The following is a 17,848-nucleotide window of genomic DNA, read 5'->3' as shown; positions in this document are numbered from 1 at the left end:
ATCTTCGGTAAAATATGGAATGTTATAATTTAATAGCTATTGAATACAGTTTTTACATTATTGAGCGATGAAAATGAATGGCCTACCAGCAAACAAACTTAGTAAAGGATAAACAATTATTTATCCTTTACTAAGACGAAACTAAAAATATGACAGTGCCTCGTTCATTAAACTCTGGCCGATGATTAGTTACTATAAAGAATGAGCGAACTTAGATATAGATCTCAACCGTTCTTCACATCGGCCGTACTTAAACTGATTCGCGCTTATTAATTTAATTGGTTGAAACGCATCATCGACACCAGAGGTGTGTAGTACAGGCGTCCAGGAAATGATATCGCTAATAATTGACATTAATTCAAAAACGCCCGTGTCTACAAAATCGTTGGCACTGGGGTTTTCCTAACATTGCTTGGCACTTATCTCTACTCGCGCTCGCGAAGCCCGAACCCGGCTTATCTATGTCCGACACCTCGGGCGAATGAAGAGATTCGCCGGAAGCTCGCGCAGCGGTACTCGCTTAGCGCGCGCGCACACATATCCGAAGCATTGTTACACTTGACGTACACTTACACGTGCACTCGTGCACGCCGAACCAGAGACAGCCGTTTTATCGCTAACGGTTAATTTCGCTGTGGCTTATCTCTTGGCACCTGGGGAGAACGCGCCTCGACGTTATTTTCGGCAGCGCATGCGTGTCAAGGTTACTTTGCCATTTATACGCTTTTATTTATCCGCCGCGCGCCTACGTCGCTCATACTTTGTTTTTGTTGAGACTCGCTATTGGCCGAATTTCCTCACTCTGTGTAATTTCCATTCGGGCTGTCTCTTATGTCTCTTGTGTTTTGGCCAAGCAGCTAGCTTGTTTCGTTCGACGGCTGCGATCGGACAGCGTGAAAACGACGTAATAAACCAAGCACAGTGAGTGCGTACTATGCGATTGTACGCTCTCGCGACGCCTGCGTGCTTTTAAAAAAAAAACTTTCCAAAGGGATATGATTTAATGCACATGACCCGTCTGCATTTTGATGTTGCAGTGCTCGTGCTGGACGCGCTTATTAAATGCAACGAGGCGTGAGTCTTCAAAAGAAAAGAGGAGATACACATCTGATCGCCCGCTCTATGATTTAATGCATGAAAAATATGAAATTTACTCTGTTGAAACAGAAGCAGCTTGATCAATCTCGGCATGCAGAACGAGCACTTTTTCTCTGCGCGATGAGCAACATCAGATTGCAATCGTTCTAGGACGTGCAAATCAAGTAAGATTATCTTGTGTGCTAACTGTTGGAACTTCATGTCGAGTTCTTCTGCCACAGGTTTGCGGCAGCATTTCCAAATTGAAATTACTATTTCATTTGTAAATACGATTTTCAAGAATTCACACCATGCTGTCTAACAAATAAAGTTGCACTTGACGTCTAATCTAAATCAAATTAATTGCAACTCTATCGAATGAAAATTCTTGATTTAACATTACAAATAAGCGCCTTTCAATAAATTGAGGAATGGAAGCCCCTAACCGTGTCGAAACTTTATTTCTGTTGTATGATAAAAACACGAATTTAATATGGGATATTGAATAAAAAAAGATTTGTTTTCCGATCGATAGACATCGACAGCGAAAGACGTTTCGCAGCTAGGTCGAGAAGAATTTCTCTCTCGCAGTTGGCAAAAGATATCGAAAAAGGGAGAAGTCGCGCCAGCAGTACGCTTGCATGCGAGGCACGTATACGTTTGGGATACGACGACAAGGACGACGTTCCTTCGCTATACTCGGCAGCCGTCCGCGAAATAATCCGATCGCGCGATCGATCTGACGGCATGCTGCCGCGCCGACGTCGGTAGGTAGGAAGAACCTCGTTTATCTATGTCAGCCCCTATCGGGTTTCCATATTTCCTTCCAAGTCCTACTATTAGTTTTTTTTTCCTTCATTTTGGCTTCTCAGCGGTATTGTGATAATTGGACTGCACGTAGATATGTTGCCGTTTCCTTATTTTCTATAGTAATTTGCATTTTCATTTGTTTTTCGGAATGGAAGAACCAATGTATATGCAAAGTTTTCTGCGGGTAAATCTCGATCTGAACTGACAAAGATATAATTGAAAAGTAGCATGAACAGCGTTGAGGGAAACATTGAAAAGAAATTTCTCCTTTACGTGTAACAAGATGTTGACTGCAATATAGTTTATTCATGCTTTCGATAAAAGCATTTATTTTAGTTTGCTTAAGCATTTATTATTGACTATTTGTTCAATATCTCATGCATCCATTAACGGATAATGGACTCAGTCCGCTTTCACTCGAAGGATATGATTTTTTTTACTCTAAACATATGTATAATCAAAGATTTATCGACTATATCTATGTAAAGCAAGGGTGCTTTGCACACTTTCGGTGTAATAAATTATATTACAAATTATAAGATCCAGCCTAACTAATCATTATAAATTACTTACAATGACATTCAAAAATCAAAGCCGATGGCACACATTATACGTAAAAAATTACACTTGGCCAACCAAAAAAAAAAACACGAAAAGTATATACATAACAGCTGTGGCACATAGCAAAGTATCCGTTACACACACTCCCTACAGCTACAGAGTCATCTAATTCTAAATTCGCCGTTTTACCGTCTATCTTGATGATACGCCTTTAGCGTATGGGAACCAGGAAAGTGCACCGTACAGACAATGCGCGCGCTCGAGATTTGTTTTCTACGAGGCGCTTCCGCCGTGTGTGTGCATCTCTAACGGGTTGTACGTATGCCGGCGACAAGTGGAGAAAAAGTGTGCATGCGATGGCGATGATGATGATGTGATTGTTGTTCAGTGGGTGAGTAAATTACTAAGCTGAGAGTGAGAGCTTTCGGAAACGAGTTACATTCGTTAGATACTTGTCTCGTCTTGCGGCGTCGGTAGGTTGACTCGTTAGATTTTTATCTGATCAGGTGTTTTACCGTACAGTTTCATTTGGACTGGTGCATATGATGCAATTGTTAGAGAATCAAGTAGCTTTCCTTTAATTTATCAACTATTCATTGGATAATTTCTCGCGTGGGACTTCCATCTGTAATGATTCATTTCCGAATTCACAACGAAACATTTGATCAAGTGACCGAACGATGATTAAATAAATGATTTTGCAAAGATTCTGACAAGTAGCTGAAAATTCAACTGCGATTTTCTTTCTCAATGGCAAAACAAAACGCAATAAGAATGGGCTCCTATGAAAAATTCCTAAAATCGCTCTCCTTCTCTCATTTAAAAAAAAAAAAAAAAAAACACACAAAAAAGAATCTTTTCGGACCAATAGTCCTTAAATGTAAATAGCCTAGTTGATCTCTTAACTCAGCCGTCAATCGCTAAGTTTGCGCGCTTTTCACTCGCACACATATATACAGAGATGTACGTTCCGCTACTACTATATACGCGCGGCCTCAAGAAAAGCTTATCTGATCGACCGCCGCTAGGCAGCGGCTTCCGGCGCTCAACTGCTCGCCACAGTTTTCTCTTTCTCCCGCGCGTGTATTCACGCGCCGAATAGACTCTCAAGAGCCTGCCTGCTGCACCTGAGCTAGATAGCGAAAATCCATGTCTCCGGCTGACTTTTTTTCGTTCATACTTGGTACAATGATTTTTCGTTGCTTGGTCAGGCTTTTTCAATGAGATTAATGGTACTGCATATGCTTGAGAGTGGGCGATTTGAATTACGCGCTAGTAACAATTCCTTTGACTACGACATTACTCGGATCAAGTCTGTTTCTATAAAACTTAGTTAACGGATATTTACGTGACAGCGTTTAATTTTATTCATTGATGCTTGCCGTATGCCATGTAAGACTATTTAACTTTCACGTTATATTATCAAACATTGCTATACAAATGGTCATTGATTCGAGAAAGTCCTTGTGTGACTTGGAAAATCAAATATTATTTTCACAGTGAAAAGAATTCTCAAATTTATGGCATTCTTCAACATTGTTCTTTGTCTCAATTGAAACATTCGTTTCAAATATCAATTTTTGTTTTTTAATACAGTACTTGATCTTGTAAAAACATACAAATCAAGATACACCTCATATTATATCATATATCATCGAAAGATTCACAAACGCAAGCATCTATCGTATAACCTAGTTCATTGCACTTGAGTAAAACAGCGTTACTAAAAAGAGAAAAAGTAATCCTTATACTCTAGCGAAAATAGGCACTTCCTAGCGGAAAATAGATGGAAGCTTCAATCAAAGCGCGGCATCGCCAACTCCATCTTCTTTGCGAGCGAGAGAGCGAGAGAGAGAGAGAGAGAGAGAGGAGGGACAAAAATACAAAAAGAAAGAGAAAACGCATCGTATCGGGCATCACAAAAGAAGCCGCGCCGCGCTCCGTTTTCTTGCGCCGCGGATATATAAGCAACTTTCCGTAGTGTTTGTTCAGACGCACGACGTTCTTTTTGTGTTGGCTGAAGGATTTTTTTTCGAAAATATTGCTGCGATTGTCTTTGATCTGGTTTTTCTGTATAATTGACATTTTGCTTTCTCAATACGTTGGAAGAGAAACTCCGAGAGTTCCGTTAAAATTAATTAATTCTCAGTTGTGAAGTTATTGCAGATAATACATAAATTATTCGTGTAACTTAATTGTTATTAATAATTGATGCTTGAATTACAATATTGGACGGGAGAGAGGAATTGCATTGAAATCGATTTGGTGGAAAATAAATACGTCCAAATATTTTTAAAGAAGACGACAAAAAGAAGCATGGTCAATCGAAAATATGATCGATCAGAATCGTTCTTCAATTTGAAACCCAACCCAACCCAAACCCTGAAAATACATCAATCCCTTTATATATGGAATCGTGGCGTTTCGCGAACGTGGCATCACGGCAAAGCGAACGACTCGCGTCTCCCTCTCTCTCTCTCCCCTTTTCTTTAGCTGCCATTGCGAAGAAACCAGTTTTGTCGCGAGCTCGTCGCGCACGTATAGACAACACAGAGACACAGACGGCGCATGGCAAGTTCCGATGGGCGCCCCTTATCCGCGCTTCTCTCTCTTGCGCGTTCTCGCTAATTAATGTTAAAGATGACTAATTGATCTGTTATTCGAGCTTCTCCTCTCTCTCTCTCTCTCTCTCTCTCTCTCTCTCTCTCTCTCTCTCCGCGCTTTTTAGGTCAATGCTGACGGATACGCGCTCATGCCAATTAATCAACCCTCGCGAGTGGGAGTTTTTGATAGAGTGCGGCGCGCGCGCAGGTGCAAACTTTGCGCGCGTAATAATTTTTATTGAACATGACGATCGATTTCCGAACTTGAAGCGTGCACAATATTTTTCTTGGAAAGGCTGCATAAACATCGCGTTCGATCGCGCGCTGTATACCTTCAAAGATTAACAGCCACTCAATCTTGAAGCATCTCGTTACTCACTGGAGCCCGACGCCCTAAACCAACAAACACATATAATATACACTGTTGCGCGGGCGAAGCGCAAAGTAAAAACCGATAAATCTCCGGCACGCAGCGCGCCAGGCCAAATAGAAAAACCCTTTTTAAAATCACTAAATCAAACTGCTGCGTCGCTCGCCTACATAGCGCTGTATAGCGTTTCGTCAAAAAGTAATTTGCTCGAACGCGAGAGGGGCTGTCTTTCTTTTTCTCCTCTTTGCGAGCTTTCGATTCTCAAGCCCCATCAATATTGCTCGTTGACAAGTCATAGAGAGCCTGCAGGATATTGCAGTTCACGGCGTTGCGCGCCTGCCTCTTGCCTTGCTCCCTTTTTCCGGGCGAAGCGCGACTCAAACGGAGACGCGCGTTCGTTGCGCGCGACGCCGGGACTCGCCATCGCCAGCTCGGACCGCGTTCTTTTTTTCCTCTGCGCGCCGAGTAGTAATGGCGAGTTCGGTCGGACGTACGAGGAGAGGCGCGCGCCTTTTCGAATTCCCCTTCGTTTCGACGTGACAATGCATTTCGAACCGCACAGCGCGGCACACTCACCATGCGACAGCGCTCGCCCAGCAAAAAACTCACTCGCCACCGTCCTTCCTCCTAAACAAAAAGAGGTTCCCATAAAATGTTCATTGTCACTTAACCGCCTTCCCCAACTATATATATCCGCAATAACCATCAGTCAAAGGCCGCGAAACAATGCAGACCAAAATTTTCAATCAGCCGCGCCATAAAACTGCTGCTGAGATTACCTCTCAAAAGCCAATAGATCTCGGCTCTCTTTCTCCCCCTCTCTCTTCCTCTCTCGCTTTGCATACGAGTATAATAAAGTGACGTATGGGCCGCCAACCTCCTCTCGTCCGGTAAATATACTATTAACGCGCTCTTGCATTCCTAACCATATTGGTTTTTGCTTGGCGCCTCGCAACCAACGATTTACGGAGCGCACGGCAGAAACAAATACACGAATTACCACACGTCGCTGAATTAACGCCTCAAGGCGTAACATTCTTCTTTCGGCTTCACCTTTTTCTTCGCTCTTTTCGCGATTTCTTCGTGCGCGCGTACGACCAGGTGGAAATGCGTCCTATTCAGATGAGACAAGACACTACCATTTGTCGTCACCGACGGAAGTGCGCATTTGTCGTAACGACAAAATTTTACAAATGCGCGCTAATGCGTAAAATAACGAAAAAAATTGAAGCACGACAAGCCGGTTTTCCATCATTCGGTACGCCGTCGATCTGGAAATGAAAATCCGATATACCTCCCTCGAACGCAAAAAAGCACACTCCTATCTATAAAAAACATCATCAACGACCTTGAAGACGGGTAGTATCCTGATTATTAGCGCTCTACCGCAACAAAGCGTGTGGCCGCGCTGGCGGCATGTCGCGTGCTGTGTTAAAGTTTTGCCCTCCTCCTCGTATGGACCTCATCAGCGGTAGTGGCTGCTACGGTCGGCTTTTGCCTTCGCGGAAGTATGCTATGTCGATTAGAGTGCGGCAACCGTCGCGTGCGTGACTCTAATTGCTTCCTCGGTACTACAATATTCTCCACGAGCAGCAGCAGCAGCAGCAGCAGCAGCCGAGAGAGTGAGAGAGAGAGAGAGAGCGCGATTAGATATACATACATATACGTATGCCGCGTGACTCGTGTTAACGAGTGCCGAATTACGACACACGCACTGATAAGTTCTTATCTGCACCGAGGTTGTACGACGTTGTATGTGCACTGCGTGCGGAAGTGTAAGTGTGTGTAGTCTTTAGATTTTCAAGGTCAAATCGCGAATTCGGGTTCGAATTAGTTTTTGATAGATTTTTTTTTGCGAGTAAGTATGGTGAGAAGAAGTGAAACAGATTTCGCATTTTTAGACTATATCAGAACTACGCATCGGTATTTTCAATTGAATAACGAAGAAAGTATCTTTTTGTATGGTAGTTCACTTTTTTTAACACTTCCAATTAATAGTAATAATTATGACAGTTATCACATTTTTTATTTCGGTAGAGGCTATTTGAATTACGACAAATATTAGCCAAATCCATCTGTCAGTGATATTAAAGGCGGATTTTTGAAAAGTTACATGGTCAAATTTTTTTCAAACAACTTTAAGCGTACGAGTAAAATGAATATTCCTCGCGACATCATAAAAAATATAATTTTTTACTTGTTGGATTTTCATGACTGCAATGATGCAAAATGAGTTGACAAGCACAACTCGTGCGTCACAAATACTCAATTATTTATCAGCCATTCGATCCTAAATATTCGATTTTCCATTTGTCAGTGCAAACAACAAAATGTCGGTCATTAAAGTAGCACGAGACAGAAAATACGAAAAAAAATATTTAAAAAAATTTCTCGCTACATACATATGTTTAAGCAAATGATTCATAAATTTTGGCGAAACAACTATTAAACTCGTCGATTTAATATGGGAACGCGCGAGAGCATCCTGTCCCCGCAAGATGAGAGAGAAAAAGTTTCTTTTACTCTCTCCAAGAGACTCGTCGGCTCGTATTTTACTATTTATCACCGGTGCGCAGGGAGCAGTGACAGACGCGAGGAGGCTACCGAGGAATTTGCCCGGTAATCGTCGGTGAGTCGTCAGGTTATTAAATGCCCCGCCGACTTCTATCTCTCTTTCTCTCTGTCTCTCTCACCGAAGAGAGGGAGGGAGAGAGAGAGAGAGAGAGCGGGAGAGCGGGAGAGAGGAGCAAAATGAATCAGAGAAACCGTCGACAACAAAAAATGTGTATCGATACAGGAAGGGAAACGTGACCTAATTTTCACGTCCGCGTCGATAAAAAGTTTCCTAGTTTGTATAATAGTGCGTGCCAAGCAAACATTTTTTTTTCCATGCGTATAAAACCACTGAGCTGCACGTTTCCCTTATAAACGCGAGATAGTTATCTCTAGGAGACGCATCGTATAAATATCTGGTTGGGAGGCTGTGGCCGCCGATGGAAAATTTAGATAAGCGAGGATTAAATGCCCCCGCAGTCGATTTTTTAATGTCGCAAAGAGGGAGAGATACATTAAATGGCAGTTTGGAGATGACTCGCCGAAGAGACTAGCGCGTCGTTGCGCTGACAGAAAAGAGCTGCCTCTCCTTCGTGTTTCTTTCTTTATTCTCGAGGTGTATGCATATGCATGTCGACAGAGATGACGCTCTTCTTTTTGAGATTAATCAAGCCGGTCGAACTGGCCGAGGATCGGCACTGCTGGGTTATCGATGGATAAAAGGCAAACCTGATAGTTGTAATGTAACTGCTTGATTGAGTTTATCGGTGTGGCTCGTAATTTGTTAATGACTCTAAGTAAAAATTTAGTACATTGATACAGTTGCAAAAGTTTCATCTATTACCTTATCTCAGATCCATTTCAAACCAAGAAAGTAACACAATCATCACTAAATATTGTAGAAGTCGCTCAGGTGGCTCCAACATTTATCCGCCTCTCGCAAGCAATAACCCGAATACACTGAATGTACGAAAGCCACACGCACTGTTATTAGATTTTGCACGATAAGAATCTGAAATATCGATGATGCAGTGCAATCAAACGTATCAACGAACGAAAATATACCCCAGGACGCCGACTGACCGCTCCTTCTTCTTCTTCTTCTTCTTCTCGCAGCTGGCGGTATCTCTTTGACTTGAAGAGAGCCGCGATGACGTCGATCCTTTACGATGACGAGATCGCGTATGATAATGGGCTACCTAACGCGGCATACCGATCGTTACTACTACAGTAGACACTTGCTGACGGCACTTGAACCGTTTTCTCTTCACATATGCCGTGCGATGAATTGTCCGTTGTATTTCACGTGGATTTTATGCAAATAATAACGAAATTTCATTACGTACAATTTCAATCCATACACAGTTAAGAAGTACGTGGATATTATATTGTTAAAATTTTTTTTACTCCGATTATCATAATCAATTTTTTTATTTCATCAAGGTAACTTTTAACAACACGCAGATTGCTTTCAAACCATATTCGTCCAGTAGAAAGTAAGTTACTCATTCATCTGATTGATCGACGACTTAAGACAAGATTCAGTTGTGTTCAAATGGAAACAGTTAGTCGTGCGCGCAGTGAGTATTATACTTCAGGGTGGCCACTCGAAAGCATCAGGTGGGCTTCCCTAATTGATTAAAAAAAGTCAGTCGGGAGCGTTAATAGGAAGTCTATTAGATCATCGCGCGGCAAGATTCTTTTTGAGGAGGCATTATTAGTGAGCTGTAAGAATTATCAGCTTATACCATCTACTCGGAATGTTGGAAACAATGACAATCTTTGTTTGTAAAATGCACGATAATCTATAATCTGAAACTTGCAGTCGGCAGATCTGTGACTTGAGCTTCGCGTATCGTGCAAGTCATGTGTCGACAAAAGGCGCTAACGAACGACTCTCGCTACCGAGGTGGCTTTTGCTTTCGCGTATAGTCAAGCTATATATTATACGTGCGCGCGCGTGTACATATACGGGATTAAGATGCAAGAGCATCTCTGCAGTCGATCAATCAATGCGTCGCATTTGTTATTGTTCGCTTGCACGCTTTCGAGCGGATAATTGATGGAAAAGTGCGCGTTTGAAATTTATGGCATTGCGATTACCAAGTATTTCCGCAATGAATCGTTGACGAGCTGATTGAAATGTTTGAAGCGCGATGTTGATGGCCTGTAAAAGCGATAAAACGGCGAAAATTCGTGCTAACGAAGAGCACGACACAATAGCTACATGTATCGTTTGGCTCTTACTGCAAAACGGTATATTTGCAAACAACTGAAAAGCAACGTCGTCGCTTATACTTAAGAGCTGTAACGCTGCATCGCAATATTTGGCGTATATGATGAAGTGCACGCGCACGGCAGAGATCATCGACTCTTTCCGAAGCTACATATGAATATGATTAATAGTGCGGCAATGATTCGACGTTAAACGATGGGCCTGTTGCACACGTGGGGCCAGTGGCTGCATTGTACACGCTAAGGGCAAATCATCAATCAAACGCGGCCTACCGGAGAGGTTCGGCTCCGGAACTTCTTGTGCTTTTCTACGTATGGATTTCATTTTTTGTCCTTTTTACTTTTGTCGCAAGATGATGTCTTTACTTTGGAAGAGCAATACTTAGGCAGAACAGAGCCTAGACGAGTATAACGAGAGTACAAAAGTCGCAAGAAACACTCACCATATTGTTCTACCAGCAGCGCATTACGTCGATCGCTCGATTTGCGCGCGCACCCCTGTCGTAAGCAAACACATATGCGGGCAGTGTTTGCCAAAATGATTAGCAGAGCCAGTGGCACTTGTCTGTTTGCATGCCATCTAACATGTGCCTTTGTTAATGCGCGGACGCGCAGATTAGCGTGTCAAGAAGTCATATCTCAATCTTTTATCTTGTACAAACTTTGGCTAATCGCTTGCCTGTACATTTGCCATTGAACGCTTTCAATGCATCTGTGTATTTGTATTATCCTGCATTCATCAATTGGCAGTATCAATTGGCTCTCATCGGCATCGAAAGTTCAAAAGACAGTTGTAACAAAACTGCTTATCTCCATCAAAATATATCCGAAAGCTTTAATCCTTCTAATACAACACAAAGACAACTCGTAGCAGAAATGTCAAAAGTTATTATCTCGTCATCTCACAGATCGTTCAGCAAGACAATGTCTCCGCTCATCTCGCGTTCTTTCTCCCTTTCTTCCCCCCTGCGCAGGTGTGCGCATGCTATGTTCGATAAGGGCGGAAAATCATTACAAGGGGTGAAAATAAAAGGCGTTCCATCCTGCGTTACAAGAGAGAGACTGTATTAACCCTTGGCTAGTCTACGCGCAGCAAAGCATTGTCAGGCAGTATCGAAAAATGAGGCGAATGCACGTGAATACGATGTATCATCGTTGTCAAAATATTCTTTTAAAGACTTCCACTTCGTCGATAATGATTTTTTTCAAATTTGATACCGACTATAAATTCAAGAGTATACGCCATTGGATATTATTTTTTTCTGGCTGCTTACTTTTTATTTTTATGTTGATGCTAATTTTTATAATATATCGTGAACCTCTTCTTACGAGGCTATTTTATTATATCGAACATTCAAATTATTGTCGAGTGTAGTTTTGTAATCATTAAATCATGTTAGTGTTCAAATAAATAATTTATAACAATATTTCAAGATATGTATTTAATTAATCTAGGAAAGCATGTCTGAGATAGCTTACGAGATAAAGTAGGAATCTACTGTCGGTATAATAATGTTACTTATATACACTTGTTCTACTACGTAAACATTAATTACCGAAACACCATACTATTTTAAGAAATTTACTCAAACTTGATATTGGTAAAGATTATCTCGCTAGTTGAATATGTTTTTCAACTAGACAAGGGTCGCAGCAGTCGTGGCCGAGTGGTTAAGGCGTCTGACTAGAAATCAGATTCCCTCTGGGAGCGTAGGTTCGAGTCCTACCGACTGCGAACTTTTTTGCACTTTTTCTTACTTTATTTATTTTAATTCAATTGCTGTTCGTACATTTTGATAGTTAGTGCAGTGTATATATTCGATAATAATATTTTTTCACATGACTTTAAATACCTGTACCGTAGGAACCAAGTGTGGTTGCGACTATGAGCCGTTAACTTCTTGTAGCCATTGTAATTGTGTGAAACCTTTATGTTTTACATATTATAAATAATTGACAATACAAAGTTAGTAAGAATAAATTTGTTGGCCAATTAACAGCACAATGAACTTTCAAAGAAAGCTCAAAGAAAGCGTATCCTCCGTAATCTCTATCAATCGGCATCTAATCCCATATATATCGTCATAGAAAACAAGTAAAAAAATCTGTCCCGCGGGCGAGATCAAGACATATGAAGCTCATAGAAGCAGAAAAAAGGGCAGCGGAGGGAAGGATATAGCGTACATCCCCAGTAGTCGGTCGTTCCTTGCGCGATTCGTCACAGATATTATTTGTCGAGGGCTCTCGAAAGGGACCATACGCTCTCGTACGCACGGCTTTCTTTCATGCTTACAATACAAGTCAACACGGCTGTCTGCGTAATGAAGTAGTTTTAGGGGAGCGCGTGCTGTAGTATAGTAGTAGCACGCGCGTAATTGGGGGGACCAACCACCACCACCAGCCACAACCCCCTGGAGAGAGAGAGAGAGAGAGAGAGAGAGAGAGAGAGAACGAAAAGACCGGTAGCATATGCTTTGCCTGTACGCGTACGCGACTGTGTAATAGATAAATAAAGCTCCTGTTTTTTCCCGCGCCTCTTCTTCTCTCCTATGAGTGTGTTTCCTATGTACACTAACGAGTATGGATTATATCGATGTATCGCGCGGAGGCTTTCGGTGACGATTCACTTTTTCCATAGGTGACTTTCATTTTTCTTTTCTTTCTTTGTTGGATTTTTGTATTTATAGGGACGCTGACAGAATGTTATGGAGTGTTATATCGTATTTACCTTTTTGATACGGGTTTGAGCTTCATAATGTTTTGTTCCACGTTGGAAGCAGTCTGCTTCTGCGTTGTGATTTAGACTGATAACAACTAATAAGTTGTTTGACTTTCTTCGCATGCGTTAAATTTATGGAAACAACGAATTAGAGCAACGTTCTATTATCTCATTAAGTAGGTAATAGTGATACTTACGATTCGAATAGATAAAAGAAATTACCATTGCCGATCAGCTTCTTCTTTTCAAGTAATTTTTTATCATCGAAAATTGATTATTTCATTCCGAAATTAACTTTAAATAAAGTTTCTTTCCGATGGGTAAAAGAACGGGTTGGAAATTGTTTCTGAATCATTCACTTTTTCCAATGGATTTTGAAAAATATTTTAACAAGTATATCATTATATTTTATATATTATCGTAACATATCATCGATAACTACCACAGACAACCATGAATCAATTTCCAATACACCGCAAAATGTTAGGGGACATTGTCCCTTACTCTTTGACTTCACAACCCGCGGAAAAAAAACGAATACTCACTTCTCGAAACGTTCATTTATAAAAAATATATACACACATGAAAATTTATAGCCCATCCACGTAGAGAAAGAGGGTCGAAATAAAAAAAAACATATGTAGAGTCAACCCCTTTCCCTCCGCAGCCCATTGCGCGTACGTATCTCCGTAAAGTATCTCCGCGCTAGTCCTCGAAAAATTTTTACGGGGCGCGAGAGGCGCAATTAGACGCGCCCCGCAATCACTCTTCCTCGTCTTTCCCTTTTCCTTTCTCTGCTTCTTTTTTTTTTCATCGTCACTTTTTTCGCTCTATCGGCTATATTTTTTTCGCGCTCAGTCCATTGTACGTCCTATGGCAGATGTTCGCCGGTAGTTATTCTAATGTTTGCGTGAAAAAAAAGAAGGGGTAACTGTGGTTAATCCGTGTAATTCCTGCGCGTTGCGGCGACGAGACGCGCTGTTTGACTTTTATCGCTGATGCCTTAATTGAGCTATGTTGCTATTACGCTATATACGTCATCCTTTTTTTTGTCACTCTTGACTTATGCGATGCGATTATGCGCACGCTGTATTTTATTGCCTTCTCGAATATCAAGCAATTAACATCGCGCGCGTACAAAAGCTCGTATATAATTAACATTTTCCACGCATGCCCAGCGCATTATCCTCCTCGTCGAACAATAGACAATCCAAATCGCATCGGGCGGAGGAGCGATAACAGAACGACAAGGCTGCCATTGTACATCAGTCGTCTTTATATATACATCATCGTTGTCATCGTCGTCGTCGTCGTCGTCGTCGCCGTCGTCGTCGTCGTCTCACTGGCTTTATACAGGCAAATATGCGTCCTGCTCTAAAAATAAAGGAAAGCCTGTCATACGCACGTATATATAAAAGTCACGTCGTTACGTGTATGTAAGCAACAGCAGCAGCAGCAGCGGCAGCAGCAGCTCGTTAGTGTCAGTTTTGTACACGTGAAAATCGAAAGCGCGACGTCGTCGGCGTCGTGGCGAGGGGTTGTGTATACGCGCGGATATAAAAGAAAATGCGCGCGCAGGGAGAATCGTTTCGTGAGTCTTACAACAACGACCGTGCGCTTCTAAGGAAAAGAAAGCGCGCACAGAGCGGTCGCTGAGAAGTTTCTTCGTACTGCAATCGTATGGGCATTTATTATTCGTTTACGAATGTTGTTGAAGATTTGTTAAAGCTTCAATTTTTTATAGGAATACCGATATTCATTATTATTATCATAATGAGTATCGATATTGCTATTACAGATTACAGATATACTCGGTGTTATTATCTTTGTTTCATATAGTTTGCATATTCATTTAGAGTCTTGGTACCACCAGGCGGCACGATAATGTACTAGAAATCTTAATCCACAACTGAAGTTAATCCGCAAGATAATAAACCAATTTCAATAAGTGCAAGAACTAAACTTTGAACGTAATTTTTAGAGTTCAACGTATTCCAAAAGGCGAGCGAAAAATATAACCGCTACGGAAAATTTCAAGCGCCAATTCAATCGTTCGTATACCTAAAAAAGCCACTGAAAACACAGCAGCAAGCGGCGCCAGTGGGAGAGCATGGAGCCGAACATTTTGACGTGGGGCGCACGTCGGCATTTTGTCGAACAAGGGAGGAAAGAGGAGGAGGAGGAGTGTACGAGGGAGAAACGTCGAGACGGTAAAAGTTGGACGCTAATTGGGCGCCGGCTAGCGCAAGTCAGGCGAAAATCGACTCTCCCCCTTCAACTTCAAGCCTGATTTCACCCCCTACTTGCACGTGCATTTCTCTCACTTTCGCCGTTTTCTGTCTCTGCTATCCTCTCGCTCTCTCTCTCTCTCTCTCTCTCTCTCTCTCTCTCTCTCTCTCTCACTCAGTTCGTTTTTTCCATTCATCGATCATCTGTCCTCCCTTTGACAAATATGTATAAAACTCAGTGTGGTTTATCAATTTTACGAGGATTTTCCTTATTTCATTGAGGTGAAAAATATTTCATGTATAATTAGGCTTCTTTGATTTATATTGTAACTAATATCTCATTGTAAATTGAATCGTTTAGGCGGAGCTTAATGCCCAAAGTACACCTTGTACCATACCTAATATGAAAATATTGATTTCTAATTTGCATAATTAGTAATCTATGGATTAAGCGATTTCGATGCTATTTCGAAAGCTTACTTTACTTAATTTACGAGATCTCAATCAGTTGACAGTTCACTATCGTTGTCACTAACCGAAGCATGGCCAAGTTAACTGTAAAAAGCCACGAAATATGTTGGTGCTGTTTCTTAATACACTCTAGAAATACAATAACGTCTGGGAAACCCGGCTAGCACCTTATTGACTTCCCCTAACTTTGTCTGGTTATCATTTCTTAGTAAAGACGGGGCGAAAACTGACATGATCGCCAAGCCCTCGCTAATAGACGTCGCGAAAAGGTCCTGCATCGTCGCGCTCGGGCGCCATTTCATCCGCGTGGAAGTTATTTTAATAGCTCGCGCTCGCGGGCTCGCTGATTTATTTTGAGTTTTTAGCGCGCGCCGCGCGACTAATTTCGCGCGGAGAGCCCCAACCGAGCGGCTCGCCGCTATCAATCAGAATGCGTTATTGCAGCGAGCGGCTATTCCCGCTAATTAAGTCGCGTCGACAGGCGCCAGTCTTGTCTCTTTTGCCGGCGGAGTCGCTCTCGGAAGGCACGAGTCGGATTCTAGGCAAATCAGCCGCGAGAGCATTGATTATTCGAGCGCGACGAGCATCGGCGGGCGACGTACTCACGCGGTACGTATACCGACGGCAGTGGCAGCTCGCAACTCAAATAGCACGCGTTCGCCACCCCTTTTTTAACTGTCGCGCGCGCACCTCGCGAGCCGAGCTGCTTATCTTGCTTTCTTTCAAGTCGGACGAAGTCGAGCGTCCAATTGAATTACTTTATTTCATACATCGGTACACGGTTTAGCCCGCTAGATGAATGTTAGATTTGGAATCTAATTATTTTGCGTGAAAGTGACTTCCGTATAACTTTTCACTGCCAAGTTAATTGTGCCTTGGATGCATTGTCGCAAAGAACTTGAATTGTGTCTTGGTAAGGCTTCAAAAATATGGATGTGAATTGAGAGTTAATTAAAAGTGATCACAGTTTTCAATGCAATACTGTTTCAGTTCTATATCAATTACAATCGTCATCTGAATTGTGCAATTTTACGATACGCGCGGCATTAAAATTAAGCGAGATACAGATAATCCTTATTACAATGTAGTGGATGAATTAAACTGCCAATTACCAAGTCGACGATTAAAAGTATTTTTCGACATTATCCGCTGAAATGTCGCTTCAACATCGCAGCATCGAAAAAATCATTCGAGCCCGCGACAAAAATCACCACCAATGGCGAACATGGACGATGTCGCAATAACGCTCTCGCATCAGCAACCTACTAAAAGCTTATCCACCTCGATGCTTAGCAAACCCCTATTAAGTGCAGCAACACACCTGCCACGGCCGATCACTCTACCAAGAGACAATCAAAGAGAGAGAGAGAGAGAGAGAGAAGGATCAGTCAGGCTCAATCCTCATCTTCTTTCGCATGTGAATGCGCAATCAGACGCGTAACGCATCCCTTGCAAGGGCGTGGTTTCATTCCGCACAAGAGTGCGTAACGTGAGCTGCGAGCCTGTTTATAAACACGGTCGATCGTCGGGGCTCGGTTTCTTTTTTGACACAACAATACGCTCGTGGCCGCGTGGTCGTGACACTTTGCCATGCGCGTGATGAGATACAGGTTACACGCAGGCGTTTCAGTTATTTGTGCGTAACGAGCGAGATATTCGCCCATCGCCAAATTGTAATAGCCCGCGACGACTCGGCCAGCTATGATGCACCCGGCGTGACGTCTCGTTTGCGGGATATCAGAAATAAATAGGGACAATTTGCTGCGCTGATCGCGGATGGCGCATTTTCTCTGTGTGGCCGCGGGGATTTTATTGGCGAGAACGATCGCGCGCTCACCTGAACTCGAGCCAAATAATATCGGTCGCGCGCAGACCACTATATTTCGCCAGTGCTATGACAATGCCAGCTGGATGGGTTAATTATAAATTCACACCTTTCCGAAGCCACGGGCGTCCATATATATCATATTTTCTCTTTCCGCCGTCGTGCGGCTGAGGTGTTTGTTATCCGAAAGAAAAAGAAGTAAAAATAAAAAATCATAAAAAAGAAATGGGGGAAACTCGACTCGACTCGACTCGCGGGGCGTCGTTAGAGAATGGCCTCTTTTCTTTATAGCCTCCCTTCTCTTTGTCGTTCCGCGGCAGCTCGTTTGCTCTCTCTCTCTCTCTCTCTCTCTCTCTCTCTCTCTCTCTCTCTTCCACCCGCCCACCCCTTTTTCTC

General features: G+C 42.4%; 1 non-coding gene across 1 annotated transcript; it reads left to right on the top strand.

Moving 5' to 3' along the window:
* The first annotated feature begins 11,862 nt into the window (after positions 1–11,862).
* Trnas-aga (transfer RNA serine (anticodon AGA)) lies at positions 11,863–11,944 on the top strand. Its single transcript has one exon. It is a non-coding gene; the product is annotated as a tRNA-Ser (tRNA).
* Positions 11,945–17,848: the final 5,904 nt, after the last annotated feature.

Source organism: Phymastichus coffea, unplaced genomic scaffold (genome assembly GCF_024137745.1).
Source record: "Phymastichus coffea isolate CEN01 unplaced genomic scaffold, Cenicafe_Pcof_1.1 PCOF00053, whole genome shotgun sequence".
Taxonomy (NCBI): domain Eukaryota; kingdom Metazoa; phylum Arthropoda; class Insecta; order Hymenoptera; family Eulophidae; genus Phymastichus; species Phymastichus coffea.
Note: the sequence above shows the minus strand (reverse complement) of the source record. Positions and strands in the feature narration are given on the sequence as shown.